The sequence below is a fragment of the Octopus sinensis genome, linkage group LG1 (assembly GCF_006345805.1).
Source record: "Octopus sinensis linkage group LG1, ASM634580v1, whole genome shotgun sequence".
Classification (NCBI taxonomy): Eukaryota; Metazoa; Mollusca; class Cephalopoda; order Octopoda; family Octopodidae; genus Octopus; species Octopus sinensis.
In genome coordinates, this window is record NC_042997.1 from 2,180,101 (window position 1) to 2,197,156 (window position 17,056).

The window sequence follows — 17,056 nt, forward strand, 5'->3', positions numbered from 1 at the left end:
TTATTTCAGTAGGAATAAAATGGTGTAAAACAATGGAAACTTCTCATGAGCGGAAGACAGAAAGCAAACACATCAATAATACATTTTAACAGAATGTGATGACTGTGTATATGATGAAGGGAACGCTAGTAAGCTTAATTCCATTTATTTATTTATCCAAATCATTCAAAAACATTTCACCAAAACCTGGAATTTCTACCTTATAAGTAATCTGTTACATCCTTGGTACTTGCGTGAATTTTTCCTACCCTGGTAACTATTTATTTATTTTCCCCTGTTATTTGTAAACATTGAAAAATACACATGCATTTATATACATTTTAACCAGGTTTCCATATGACCTGCAAATAAAATAGTTACCAAATACAGAGTTATTTGATATAAGTGCATTTCCCCAAGGAAGGTTGTCCTTAAGCAATTCATTAGTAAGACAAACTCCTTTATTAACTGTTTTAGATAGCTTGCCTTTTTCTTCAACAATAAAGATATTAAACAGGGAGAGTTCCAACTTCTGAATTCAAAAACTAGTTTAAATCTAAAAGCAGTCTTCCATCTAACCCAGGACTGAGACAGTTTGAAAGCGATCTCTGTTAAATGTTAAATTTCAGCGTTTGCCCTTAAGGAATAAACATCTGAGGCATCTTCACAATATCACCAAGGAAATTCATAACATGGATGGGATACTGGTTCGATCAGATACAACACGAAACCTATACAAGCTTACTAAGGATTATTACCTAGAATTGCTTACAAGTGTAGCACAAAAAAATTATAGGGTTACCTATCGCTCTATATCTCTCCACTATTAGTGTTCTGCTAATTTCTTTCTCCTACTTTTCTTTCTAATACTACCTTTAACGTCATATCTACTAACGGTTCTCTTTTTAATAAAACATTGCTATTAATTGATGTGTTGTGTTTCTTTCTTTCCATGATGAGAGGATGGCATTGTTTTACACCATTGTATTCCTTCTGGAATAATACCAATATTTTCTTTGAAACATATGTCAGAAATAACAAGATTTGAATACTTGCGTTCAAATCCTCATGAATATATATATATATATATATATATATATATATGGGGGGGGAGAGAGAAACACAGCGAGAGAGAAAGAGCCAGTAGTATAGATAGATGCACACATTTGCCTTTGTGGTGTTAATAGAGAAATACAGCTGTTACCATTAGTCATTGTATCTACACACACATACACACACACACACACACATATATATATATATATATATATATATCAAGGTGAAGCGCCATCATAGAAATAGCACAGCGAATCCTAAGAATCAACCTCGAAAGCAGGACTTTACTGGAATAATATTTTACTAACAATTTGCTGAGAGTGGAAGTATTTACGAGCGTCTTCACTCGAACAGTTCCATCAATTCGGCAATGTACTGAGACCATATTGACAAATTAAACTCAGGGGATTAACAAAAAGCCTCCATATCTTGCTAATTATATGGGTCATGTCTAACATTACAGTAAAGCCAGACCGTACACTTCTTCGCAAATGCGGAAGAAATTACTGAGGTAAATCGACATCTGCTACAGCTTCTTTTCAACTGAAGGACCTGGATGGAATAGAAAGTATTTTGGAATGGAAATGAAAAGGGAAATGATAAATGTCTCGTCTGGTTAGTCTATCAAAGTAGCTTAAACTTAAACGATATCCGCTATTTAGATAAAAGAATCTGTGGTATGTTATACAGTTAGTAGGAGTAACGACTCAAATCTTGTATTACCAATAAATTGCATAGAAACAGAAGCAGAATAGTCCAAATGTGTGATCCTCTAGAATAATCCTCCGCGCGGTAGAACCATCCGCCACAGAATTACTTTGAAATATAGAGGAAACCTGTGATTACAAAATTAATTAAGATATGTTAAGCAGCCTATTAATTATTAACATGAAGTCTTTGGTTATCGTAAGCTCACTAATATTTTAGATTCGTAATCTGCTGAATTTTCGATTAGAAGCATATGCCAAACCAAATTATGATAAAGATCTACAGACAAAAATGCTAAAAGTTGAGAAAAACAAGAAAAAAAACTAAGATGTAAAGAGAATATTAAATGGATTGAGAACAGTAAACAGCCAAGCGCTTCAGTGTGTTGTCTTCCAATGGGATCCATTATAAGTTAATAAAGTTTGAAATTGCAAAATCCATACATATAGCAATTATGCGAACTAAATATAAAAGAAAATAGTGTTTAATATCATGGATTGTATGATTCACGAAATGCAAAGATTAAATCTAGGTATTTAGAATTAGTATATAATAATTAAGAAACAACACTATCACCACCTACAACAATTTCAAACGAAAGGGAAACTAGCGCATGGACTATCCAACCTCCATAACCTATAATGTGACATACATTCGGCCTCCATTCTAGAAATAACGAATTTGCATATAGAAAGAATAAATGATATTGATAGAATAATTAAGAAGAACGATTTCAAAAATAGAATTTTGATGCTTCGGCCACATATATTCACTTCAAACGGATATGAAAAGCACGGGCAAAAACATCAGTTTAACGAATTTAATTAAAGTTACTATACGGTTAAAGCGTCTTTTAAATATTGTTCAGTAGACAATGATGAAGTCGACAGCACATCATTTTTCAGTTTCCAAACAGATATATAAAATGTTTGCATCTCCAAATCTTTGCAATTTCTGGAAGATGTATTGACTATTCTGGGGAAAAACTACTTTTATAATCAAAAGAATATGTTAAAGTATATTCGCAGTTAAGTAAATTGTAAAATGCGCGAGAACACCGCAATTAATTACAAAACCACAAATTACTTAACATCCAGAACTAAACATGTATAATTGCTAATGTAATAAATGTACTTAGACAGTCTCGAACAGCATAGCTGATATGAGAAAGAAGTTTGCGAACATGATCTTTATATTTTATCTTATTCATGTTACAGTCATTCAATTTCAGCCATCTTGAAGGGTTTAATTCAACAAAACAGCCACAGTACATGTTATTTGAGTCTGGTACACATTCTACCGGACACTTTTTGACGCAAATTAAGGGGACGTAAAGATGGTACTCAGGTAGTAGTATTGGGGACAAGAACCGACACATATATGGATTGTCGCTGTGTCGTTACGTATTCAGGAGTGGTTGTGATTTACCTATTGAAATATGTATCGATATGATGGTACTATGTAAGTGTTTTTGAAAATTGTGGTTCTTTGGTTTCTTTTTCACCAAGAAACACTTGTTTCACAAATATTTTGCAGCCATTTCCTCAACGTGCCGGAAATGAACACCTATTTTGTATATCTTCAACTACCTCTGATGAAATTTGACTTACAAATAATATTAAATTTTATTAATTAATTTCCTGAAGGGTTTGAATGAAACAGCTGTAAGGGTCATTTGTCAATTTATTAATTAACAAATAAGTTAATAATTACCTCTCAATATCCTTATCGTGTATATCTATCTATCTATCTATCTATCTATCTATCTATCTATCTATCTATCTATCTATCTATCTAACTATCTATCTATCTATATATATATCTATATATAATATATATATATATATATATATATATATACATATATTTAAATAAAAAAAAAATATATATGTATATATATATATATATATATATATATATTATATATATATATATATATATATATATATATATATAAAAGCAGTCAATTCAAGGGAGTTAGATCCCATTAGGTATTATATGATCGAAAGCATTCCAATGGTTACTCACTACCATGTAAAGAGAAAGTCCCTGCAATATGTTAGAGATTATTGTAGAAATGCATATTATTAATATTGAAAGAAAGAAAATGGAGAAAGTTGGATGTATGAATGATTTATTTCTATTATATAAAGATGTTGAAATTTTTAAAAGCATAAAAATACCAATAAATTATAAGTTGTAAAACTGAAAAAAGAAAATGCGAGATGCCCCAAGGCATATGCCATTCTAAGCATTTGGTTATTTGCTGAGAAATGTATTATTTTCAACTATATGCTGCAGAACTTCTTCAGGGTTCTTATGAACTTATAGAACTAAGGTCAGCATTTTTCTGTGAAGGAAGCGTACAAAATATTAATATGTTTAGTAAGTCAGAACCTATATATAATGTAAGTATTTCTAGGTACAGAGTTATAAATATTTTTGAAGATGTTATATAGTAGAAAATAAATAAAGTAAATAAAAATATAAATGACAAAATAATAAAGGTAATGAAAAAAGATCAGAAGGATAAAAATGTCACCAGTAATATAATGAGAGTAAAGAAAAAATATATATGTAATATATATATATATATAGTATAAAATTTAGATAAAAAGTAACTATTTATATAATACAATGTAAATAAAAAAAAATATTATACTTAAATATGCAAGGGAATAAGTATATAATAATATACATGAAGAGTGGGTTAGATGATAAAAATTACTATTAACAAAATTATTTCTGTTGGTTTGGTAATAGATACAGTTCAGAAAATCTACAGATGAGTAGTGATTTTATCAATATGTGTCATATTTAAAATCAAGCACAGATGAAAATTTGAAAATTGAACGTTATAATATATATCATGGAAGCCGTTATTCTTAAATATAGAAACAATCCATATACAAATTAATATGTTTACACATTGGCACATGTTTATCTACACATTTACGCACGTATATATTGAATAACCTTACATATATATATATATATATATATATATATATATATATATATATATAATATATATATATATATATATATTACTAAATGTTTCAACTACATACACTAATAGTTTTCCGTACAGGCGTCTATCGCACCGTACTCCCAAAACTTTCGTGATCTCTCCTTTTGTTTATGTTTATATATATGCAGACTATTTGTCAAAGTTATTTGTTTTTTGTAAATAAATACTATTAGGAAAGATAAGTTCTTAGGGTTATATGTAGGGGTAATTAATGTTTTAAATTGTTCAGTTAATACGTGAGAAAACGAAAAAAAATACATTGAACGAGAGTGTAGAAAGAAAAACATAAAACTATCATGTAATGAAATAAAAGACTTGTAGATTTTAAGGGAACATGTATTTTGGTATATGTTATAATGTAATATAATAAGTTTTTAATTATTAATTATTAGCTAAATGAATATGTAGATTGAAGATCATTCGATTGTAAGAAGGAATAGCATATTACGTCATATGAAGAAAAGCAGATTATCAATATTTATGTATTATGACTATAGGTTACTAAAGTACATTGGAACTATTTAGTGGGTACACCGAGTATGATATTTAAATTGAAATATAACAAAACGAATAAGAATTATGCTAGAATAATACTATAATTGATTCGGGCAAATGTGTTTAGCGAAGGGCAATATCATTACTGCCTGAAACCAGCATGTAGTTTCTAGAGATAATGAGAAATTTTTGCCATGTAAATTTAATAATTGTTCCAAACAGAAGAATTTGGGATACCAATCTCTAATTGAAACCAAGGTAAACACCTCTACTATATAGAGGCATCTCAATCTTATTATAAGACCAGCTTGGCTAACCACGAATGTTCTTTTAGAATCTCTGCCAAACGTTCTTCGACTAGTCTTAGTAAATGTATCTGGAAATTAAAAGAGAATAATATATATTTTTAATTACTTGTAAGATTATGTTCTGCAAAATCTTACCGCCAACTGGATAGAAGTGAACTCTCTACTCTCTTTTACACTTTTACTTGTTTCAGTCATTTGACTGCGGCCATGCTGGAGCACCGATGATATCGACCCCCAACACTTATTCTTTGTAAGCCTAGTACTTATTCTATCGGTGTCTTTTGCCGAACCGCTATGTTACGGGGACGCAAACACACCAACATCGGTTGTCAAGCGATGTTAGGGGGACAAACACTGTCACACAAACACACACACACATATATATACATATATACGTCCAAAATCTAATAATACATTATATATGTGGATGGTCAGATCGATTCACATTTGAATAAATCAATACTTACATAATTGAATAGACATTCAACGACAAGCACAAAACCATATGTGTTTATGTATGTAAAAATACATGCACACATACAAACACACACACACATATACATACATACTTATATTTATGTACATGTTAAAATTACTGTGTGAATTCATGATTTTGGGTGTTTTATTTGTTTCTGTATTTGTGCATGTGTGTATATAGATGTAGAGATTCACAGAAATGGTGTGAAGAGAGACAGTATTTCGTCTGTCTTGTTTAGATGATAGATTTTGTAAATGTTATCGTGTATTTCAACCTAATTCATTTGTCGTTACCTGCACGTTTAAATTTGCTTTATTTTCCCAATATAGTATTCAAATCTTGTTCATCACTTTCGGGAATGAATCACTTGTGTGGGAATTTTGTATTTGACACAGGGTTGTCAATGCAAACTAATATAATGAATGTAGATTCTTGTTATTTTTATTCGTTTACTTTTTTATATATACTGATTTTCTTTTATAATTGAAAAGAAAGAAATACATTGTACATTCTATTGAAAAGGAATTTGAGTCGAGCAAAATAACGGTTAGCCCTTTAGGATAACTTAAATAATCATTAAACAAACAATGATAAGATATAGAATTATTCAACTCTAGTGCAACACAAGCGCGCTACGCAATACTTTGCTATACCTACAACCTTTCTCCATTGAAGTAGAAACGTCATCTTGTCCCCAAAAGAAATTGTAAATCATTCTTTTTTCAACAATGTAAACTGAATAGAAATTCAGAGTAATTTAATTTGTCTTTTTTCGCTTCTGCTTATATACGTTTTCTTATTGCAATCTCTTCTCGGATCAAAGAACTCTTGGACATTGGAAAGAATATATGTACAGTTTCATTATTTGTCTATATAAATATTTTTATTATCATATGAACCTGAAAACTGATGCTTATTCTCAATTTAGATTGCAGTAAGGATTATGAGTTCAATCTTGCCATTTCTATATAAGAAAATAAATGTGGGGACGATGGGATATAAGGGACATTTAGTAATTAAATGTAATTAGGATTCTACTAATGCACATTCAGAGACAAGATCAGAAAATGATGAGTCGAAACATGTTGAAAGGGTTTACATAGACACAATCTTATTGAAATAGCAGCTCATTTCAGCAAAATGCTATTCAAAAGAAAAAATCAGATTTCAATTTACTAAACATGATAACGTTTCTCCTTCAATACTGGCAAATCTGATGAGTCAACTCCAGACAGACGGGCAAAAGAAAAAAAATTTCATTATCTGAATTCACTTGTTTTGCATGTAAATCTGTTTTATAGTTACTTTCTCGATATCAATATATTGTTTTTTTCCATTGCATGAACAAAACGTCGGAGTGATGTGGGGGATAAACTATCTGCATCAAATTACTTTAAAAGCAGGTAGTAAGTTTTATATTTTTCTTACTCTTAGAGCAAGTTTTGAATAGATTTAACAGTTATTTTTCCAAACTTTTAATGGAAGTAACAAAAGAGAATATTCAGCATATTTTTCTTTATGAGTTTAATAAAAGCAATAAAACAACGGAAAGTGCGAGGAATATTAATGCAGTATATGGGTAACGAACAATAAGCGTAAGCCGAAGTCAACGGTGGTTCCGCTTGAGCGGCTTAAGTCAGCGTTAGAAGGAAATCGACCATATTTGGTTTCAAGACGAAAGGTGTACTTCGATCAGGATAATGCTCGGCCACATACAGCGAGGATGATGTTTCAAAGTCTGGAGCAGTATGAATAGGAAGCAATAACTCACCCAGTATATTCGTCGGATATTGCCTCATCTAATTAAAAAATTTGAATTCTGTAGACGAGATCAGAACAGTACCGGAGGACTATTTTTCGCGACGAACAAGTGGATTTTGGGAGAGAAGCCCTGAAAATCTACCAGATAGATGGAGGAGCATTGTAGAAAATGAAACAGAGTTTAGTTTAGATAAAAAATAACTCTGTTTATCTTAATTTTGAGAAATAAAAGAAGTATATAAAAAACACATTATCTATGGGATTACCTCCTATAAAATATAGAATATGCTAGTGTGTCTTCTATAAAAATGCTCTTTGAATGTTATTTTTTCATACGTTTCACTACAATAGTGTACCACGCGTATTTAACACAATGCATATATGCTGTCAACGAGGCTCCAGAAATCTACTGTGACGCATATTACTTTGTAGGTTTTCTAATATAGTGAATGTTATGCATTGGTGCAACAAAGAATGTTTAAAAGAATAGACACGTCAGTTTTATACCAACACATTACGAATAAACGTATAATACGTATAAAGATACGGAATGATAACAGAAACAAAAGTTGTTTAGTTTAATGATATCAAGTGTCTAATAATACAATTATAGACGAGTAAGATTAAACTCTTTTCTCATAAACATTATCTTACCACAAAATTGTCATTGCAAGATACTAAAGACGTGATTATAGCAACACACACACACATACATACTGAATACACTCATACAGACATACACATCTCTGCACACACATACACACACACACAATGAACTCTTCTCTAACACTTCAATTGTTTACATCGCTTTATTAAATTATTTTCAAAGATACGCTATCCCCATTCATATTACAGCATAATCTCTAAAGAGCCTTAACTAACGTGTACACATTTACCTGCCAATTCAACTATATCTACAATTATATATATATATATATATATATATATAGGCAACACACATACACACATGTACGTACTACGCCTATTGCATACATGTTTTTGTACGCATACATGTTCGTGTGTGTGTGTTGCCCGTATATCAACAAAATACTTTTTTCCTCGATGGTAAAAAAAGCAACAAAATGTCTTAACATATAAATATATATATATATACCGCTAGTTAATTATATAATATATCCATATATTAGAATTGTTAGCACCAATAGAAATATGACAATGTCGATACACTGCTTCTATATAATTCATGCGCAGAAAACTGAAGACCGTCATATGACATATTGTCTTGCCCTTGTTTAATGGCGACTGAGACTTGCCTAGTACTCCTTTACAGTCAACAATATAGGACATGTTATCTCTGTATAAAGTAGTCATGAATTACTCATCAATCATTGTAGTATGTACTTTACTTTGCATATTTGTACATTTGATGTCTCTTCCTTCGTTAAACTCCATGTATTTTATGCTTTTCTGTACTTATCATAATGCCAGAATGAATGTTTTATATCTTATAAAGCTTCGCTTTCTCGAATTTCATTTATTCAAATCCTCTTCATTTACAATGTGTAGTAAATAAAATACATATTGTTGAAATAACTTTAAGGAGTAAGTAAATTAAAGGAATTACTAGTATGTTTTCCTACATTATAATCTTAGGTATTAAAAAAAACTTTGTACATTATACATATAAACCTTGCCGTTGTATCCTTCATCTCATGACCATATTGCAACATCATAAATCTCTTTATCCAATATTCATAATTCCATATATCAGTGTGAAGAGTTAAAATTACTAACAAAACCCATAAAACTAGATAAAAACATTATGTTGCAAACCTATGGTACGTAGAAAATGAATAGCTGGATAATTAGATCGTGCAAATCTTAAAGGTCTGTAGATTCATATCAACACATTCACAATTATAAAGATGTGAAACAAATAATAATACAAGTTTAACGAACGAATAAAAACGTACAGTTTCTTCATATCTTTCTCTTGTGCACTTTTAGTAACGTAAAGCGTAACGAAAGCTACGGCAGCAGATAAACGGCTTAATTGATTGCAATGTATGTTAATCAACCGAACACTACATTTAGTTAGACAAAGCGAATTATTCTCGTAGTTATTCATTCTATTTCCTATTAGACGTAATTACCGTCCCGATAGATAAGCGCTAATGTTGGCAGCCTTACTTACAGAATCATAAACAACACATGGTAACGCATCTGACTGCACAGGTATACTATTCCCACTTGGTGGAGTCACCAATCTCCGAAAGAATTTGCAAACGTTAATAAAATTAAATTATTTCTTAGTAAAATGTAATGGTACCTAATACGAAACAACAAGGGTAAAAGTCATGATATAGTATGCCTATATGTATAAGAATACACACAACCATACGTGCAAACCTCCATACCTCACACACAGAAATCGTAATCTTCGCACAGGGACGATATTGTAAAATGAAGACTGCTATAAACGTTGTAAGTTCGGTTCGTCGTCTGACCCGGCTCATGAATCCCAAAGGTAGTTGTGGAAAACGCTAGAAATGCTGAAAGCCAAAAGCAATACATGACAAAATGTTTTAAGAATTCAATATAAAATCCACGATTTCTTGCTCTTTGTTTTAAAAGTATCGGTTAGTGTTAAACATGCTTTAAGACCACTGGAATTGTTAAAGTATAGCTCAAGAAGTTACTAGTGAATCCAAAGCTACACCGATGTACATGTCGAAGAGGGTGTAGGTCCGAAAGTCTTGGAAACGAAAGTCACGAGGTAAGGATAACTTTGACCATGAATATTCATTCTACTCTAAGCAGAAGGCCCGAAATTTTGTGGAAGATGGCAAGTCGATTAGGCCGACCCCAGTACGCAACTCCTACTTCATTTATCGACCCCGAAAGGATGAAAGGCAAAGTCGACCTCGGTGGTTTGTCCTTGAATTTTGACTTTCGAAGGCGTACGTGTGTGTAATTAAGTTGAAAAATGCAGATGGCTACAAGAGCCAACGTTAATTGAAAACAAAATTGCAGCATATTTAGGAGTTTATTCTGCAAGTATTTTATCAAATCTCTAATGAATGAATGCTACGAATACATCGCTGTAATATGATGGGTTTTTTTTTCAACTTTATTTTCCCTATAATATAATCAGACCAGCAGTAGTAAACTATACAAACATTGCCAAAATGAGAAATATTTGAATATGTTGGTAACTTCATGAAAATTGATATTTTGTCCGAAATAAGACAAAATTAATAACAGATGTAATATTTATTTCATTTACAGTGTTAACACATACAAACACAGAAATTTATTTAATGAAAATACCAAGAATTCAAAGTTCAATATCGATTCTCTCAGTTTAATATTAATGTTTTGTTTTGCCTGTAATATGCTCAAAATGAAATATATTTCGATTTAAGCTGCAGATTATTGTCTTAAGCAATAAAATTATCTACGTAAAGGAATTGTATTTTCTGTTTATGATATTAAATTTAACATCAAATAATTTCTAATCATACAATACTTAGATATACCGAGCGTAAGAGATAAAAAAATACAAATTAAGTTTAGCGTTGTTAAATTGTACCATTAACATTTTTACAATAGGTAGATCTAAGTAAGACACAGGCAAAGCAGCATTTTGTGTGAAATTGTTGTATGTTCCTTGTGAGTCTACCTCTTGGGAGAAGGTTTGTTACAGGCGAAGCCTCACGAGGAAAAGTTTGGACGCAATGTGTCTTTGAAGAATATATTCTTTGAAGAATATACATACATACGTGTGTATATCTATCTTTGTGTCTATACGCCGGACTACTTTCAGCTTGGCCAGCTCAAGGCCGTAGTAAAAGATATTTACCCAAGGTCTCACGCAGTAGGACTGAACCCGGGACCATGTAGTTGTAAAATAAGCTTATCACCAAACTACCCATACCAGAACTACAACAATACACAAGCACACACACGCGCGCGCGCATATATCCATTGTGATTGGGTAAGGGGAGTATGACTTACTATATAAATACTTTTTATAGTAGAGTTGATATTAAAATACAGATGTAAGAATTTTAAATGAACGAAATAAATGATATTTGACATACTGTAAGTTGTGCATATCAGATATTGCAGTGGAGATCAACTACACATGTATTTAAGATTTTTAGTTTCTTTTGTAAAGTAATTCATACGCAAATGTTATAACGTAACCAGAATGAAAATGGATTCGAGTATGGCCCTAAATATACGAATTATTGAATAGGCAAATACCTGCAGAGATATACATACATATGCATACGCGTGTGTGCGTGGATGTAAATTGTGTATTTTCACTTAGAATTATATGTGCTTTAGATGCTTCTCATTTTATTTATACGCTGGCACTCTCATCTTATTTTTCCATACATCATGGGATATTGTTTTAGTTAAGATGCATATGGATTTTCAAATTCATCATTTTATTACTTGTCATAATTCGGGGTATATTTTGAAACCTCTCACTATGCACACATCTGTCCTTCACTAATGTTAACTACTACTGTTCCCATGTTCTAACTTTGACGTGCCATACAAAGCATTCTAAAACCTCTGTTCTTTCAGTATCTACATATATGATACTGTAAATTAATATGAAAATTAATCCCCTTACGAACGATGAAAATATTTATCTATAGCATTGTTCAGGGATACATAAACATTCCCACAAATCATAACCGCAACTATAGCATACAGGAAAGAATATCTCAGTGTGTAGTTTTGGAAATATTTTTATTTCACTATTTTTGTTATCACAAATATCAGTGCTAGATATTAGTTTTATACATAGACACAGAACTTATAAATTAACACGATAGTACTCTATCCAGATAACCTGAAATCTGTACTCAGCCAGTTTTTCAGCATGGTCTGAGCTTGCTTGGCAGGATGTTCTTTATTTTAAGAGAAAATATATCAAACAAATAGAAACATTATTATTTCTAAATCTCTCAACGAGAGAGAGTTTACTAACAGTATTCGAAAGTAAAGCTTATTTGCCAACATAATGTGGAAGTCCCGGTTATGAAAAATGTTACTGTTATTTAGCCCCAGGAAACATCACCTTCGGGTGGCTATACGACACACTATCTGTGTCCTTATATTTTCTAACAGGGGAGTTTAGCATACCTACTCAGCACAAAGCAATATCTGTGGATCGCGGATTCCACAAGATAAATAACTCAGAAACCGCGATCCACAGATATTGCTTTGTGCTGAGTGGGGATGTTAAACGCCCCTGTTCGAATACATAAGGAGACAGATAGTGTGTCGTATAGACAGCTGGAGCTAAATGACAGAAACATTCGTCCCAACTGGGATTGCTACATTGCGTTGGCAAATAATGTTTACTACATCATACAAATATAAATAAAATTTTATCAGAAAAGTATGAATAATTCAAATGTTAAACGATCTGACCAGTATCAAGAACCTGAAACTAGAGTAAGATGCCAAAAATCTTGTAGTTATTCCACTCTACTAGAATATATTTATTTGTGATCCACTTATATATATATATATATATATATATATATATATAATATATATATATATATAATATATATATATATATATATATATATATTTGTAAGTTAATATATATATATATATATATTAACGTACAAATATATAATGAATTCGTTTGTAGAGTGCGTATACATAAGTAAATGGATCTTTGTCAATTTCAGTGACGTAGTTTCTCTTCTTCACTACACAAAATGACTTACTTGTGAAATAGATAGTAAAGGGCTGGGCATGTTAAAGATGGGCTTCTCTCTAGTAGAATCTAGTTGACACACTGGTCGACAATGCTATAAATTCACCTTCCATAGAATTGACGGTCCCCTCAACGTCAGCGATAAAGAATTTGTCGTCGTGAGGCATTAGTAAACAGCATTTACACGATTGCACGTTATGTGAACAAATGGAGAAGAGCTTGAAAATCTAATTTCAATATTATTCGGAACTTGTGATCATTGCTTAAATTTAAAATATTTTGTGGTGGATCAACAAGATTCGAACACTTTTGCAAATTGTTCTTTAGTAAAAATGCAATGAAATGCTTTGATGATTAGTTCTTAGCAAGTTTTAAATAAATCGAGGGGATTGCAATTTTTTCCGTTTTTTTAATTTCTTTTAAAATTTATTGTTTTTGTTTGTTGTTTTTATTACATACATTTCAAAGATAGTGACCTGGCAGTATCTTTATCGCGTGCGAACAAAATGCTTAGCGGCATTTCTTCCTATTTTATGTTTTGAATTCAAATGTCACCGGGTCATTTTTGCTTTTCATCGTTTCAGAGTCGATAAAATAAGTACGAGTTGACACTGTGGGTCGATGGGATCAAACTACCCCTTCCACACAAAATTGCAAAGCTTGTTCTAATATTTCAAATCATAATACGCATTTCATTATATTTACATTATTTTAAAGTAATTATGTCATATTTTGGTGAGTTGTCTAACTGTTTAATATTAAATCTATCATTCCATCGATACAGTCAACTTATCCCGATGCAGTGTTGAATGTATGCAGAAGAAAAATGGTAAGTGTGGTTTCATCATCCTTGATATTAATATATGTGTAACGCGTTTATTATTCCTCTTATAAGATATTTGGCATTTTCTTGGTTACTTATATTGGTTTCAGTTCCAGGTGGGCCTATTCCACTACCTTTTAAGATCGTTTCATTTTGAGATATGAACATTTTATTGTAAGCAATAACGATTTGTGATGTAAGAAAATTGTCATAAAATTGCCAAGGGCGAAAAAAATTAAATAGGGGTTCAAACGGGAAACTCGTTTCATGGAAAAGAAAGTTGGATCCACCAGATGGGTTATTTATATCTATTACTATTTCCAATGGGGTACCATAAAATGAGTTTCAATATGTATGAAACGATTTGACGTATGACCTGCAAATAAAGTTGTATATCACATACTGTAAAGTATATTGAAAGAAGGTGAATAAAAATACTGAAACTGAAATGTTAGACAGTAAGGAAAAGGTTCCTTCTCGATTGGAGAAGGTATACCAAAAGTAAGTTAACTGAACTCTGTAGATAACCATAATGTATCATTCAATAAGAAACATATGAATGACAAAAGGGAACATACATGTAATATAATGTTCAGAGTGTTAAATCAGGATTCATGCAAGATTGCATACGAGTGTATGAAACCAGCAAAAATGGTTAACTACAATGGGATAACACTTAGGTATACTACTAAAGAAGTTCATCAATCCACATTCGGCCGGTCAACATTGTGCAGTGACGCATACAGAAGTGGAGGCGCAATGGCCCAGTGGTTAGGGCAGCGGACTCGCGGTCGTAGGATCGTGGTTTCGATTCCCAGACCGGGCGTTGTGAGTGTTTATTGAGCGAAAACACCTAAAGCTCCATGAGGCTCCGGTAGGGATGGTGGTGATCCCTGCTGTACTCTTTCACCACAACTTTCTCTCACTCTTACTTCCTGTTTCTGTTGTACCTGTATTTCAAAGGGCCGGCCTTGTCACTCTCTGTGTCACGCTGAATATCCCCGAAAACTACGTTAAGGGTACACGTGTCTGTGGAATGCTCAGCCACTTACACGTTAATTTCACGAGCAGGCTGTTCCGTTGATCGGATCAACCAGAACCCTCGTCGTCGTAACCGACGGAGTGCTTCCATCCATACAGAAATAAAGAAATGTAGCATATCGTAATTCCCAAACACAGACAATACAGACTATAATTGAAAGTTTTACTGAACGCTAGTACTGGAATTCAGAAACACAAACGTAAGTATATATATATATATATATAGGTGTGTGTGTGTGCGCGCGCGCGTGTGATTGAGTGTGTGTGCTTGTGTGTGTGTATTCCCGAATTCCTGTTCTAAGGATTTTTGTCTTTAATTACCGGTATGTGACATTGCAGTCCACGCAAAAGTTCCAGATGTGCATTAACTTCATATTTGTGGTTTTAAACATTACAGTGGTATGGCAAAGCATTTTGACATGGGCGGTAACGATTCTGCCAATTCACCGACTTTGGCATGTATATAATTATAGAGAAAAATGAAAATTCCGAATAATTAAAAAAAGGTACTAAAATGAAAGAAAAGCAGAGTGTGTACAAATACAACTGTAAGTGATCGTTAAAGAAGTGCTAAATTCTTTCATTGTCTTCTTATTTGGATTATATTTTGCTCTTCGCTACAACCACACAACGAGTTTACCGTTATGAAGCCTATATTTCATCTACAACTGAAGAAGTTAGGAATCCGACAGCTAAATCTCAGCAGGTTGTGTGCTGCACTGGAAATATATACATATATATATATATATATATATATATATATATATATATATATATATATATATATATGCATGTATGTATGTAAACATTCACATACAGATATATTAACAAAAGAACTAACTTATTAAATGTCTTCTACAGTATCTCACATACACTTAAAACACTTTATTAACACAAGATATCGATTTACCTTTCCATACTTTCAACGACTCTAAGAAGCTAAATTCCATTAGTCACTACATTGAACAATAATAATGATAATATACGAAATTATCAAGTGTATAATGTAGATGACAAATTAAAATGTGGTAAGTTATAGAATAAAAAACCAAGAATTTCATCTCGTCGATTAATATATTTCGGTTGTAATGTTCAATGACATCAATATTGTAAAGGCACGCTACAAATTTACGGAAAGAAATTAGAGAACATAAAAAAATTCACTTATACGCATACATATATTAGACGGGCATTACTATAGATGAATTCGATTGAAGAAAACATCTGATAAAAATTTAAAAGCAAAAAAGAAAGCAGGGAAGAAAAATATACTAGGTCTCTAAGGTCTAACCCGTAAGCAATTTTAAAAGTTCTCTGCTGAATTGTCTCCATGACAGAGTCATTTTACAAGTATACCTCTGAAGAAATTTTTGACTCTTCATAAAAGAAGTTGCCAATCCAAATTTAAGAAAATCTAACGTTACAGGTTGTAAGTTCTCAAAATCCAAATAAGAGAGGAAAGGATAAATAGGGAATGACTACTGATATCGTGGCAGTTTGTTCATCGAAAGCGCAGAGTGGTGGGGTTGGTTCAAATATGAAATGACCTATTGCCAGCTAAAGCGTCAACGTTTAGATACATGTCATTATTGGATTTAGAGAAACGACAATTACTCAATTTCAATACTTTTATTATATTGCTTGAGTACCAAATGTGTTGCTC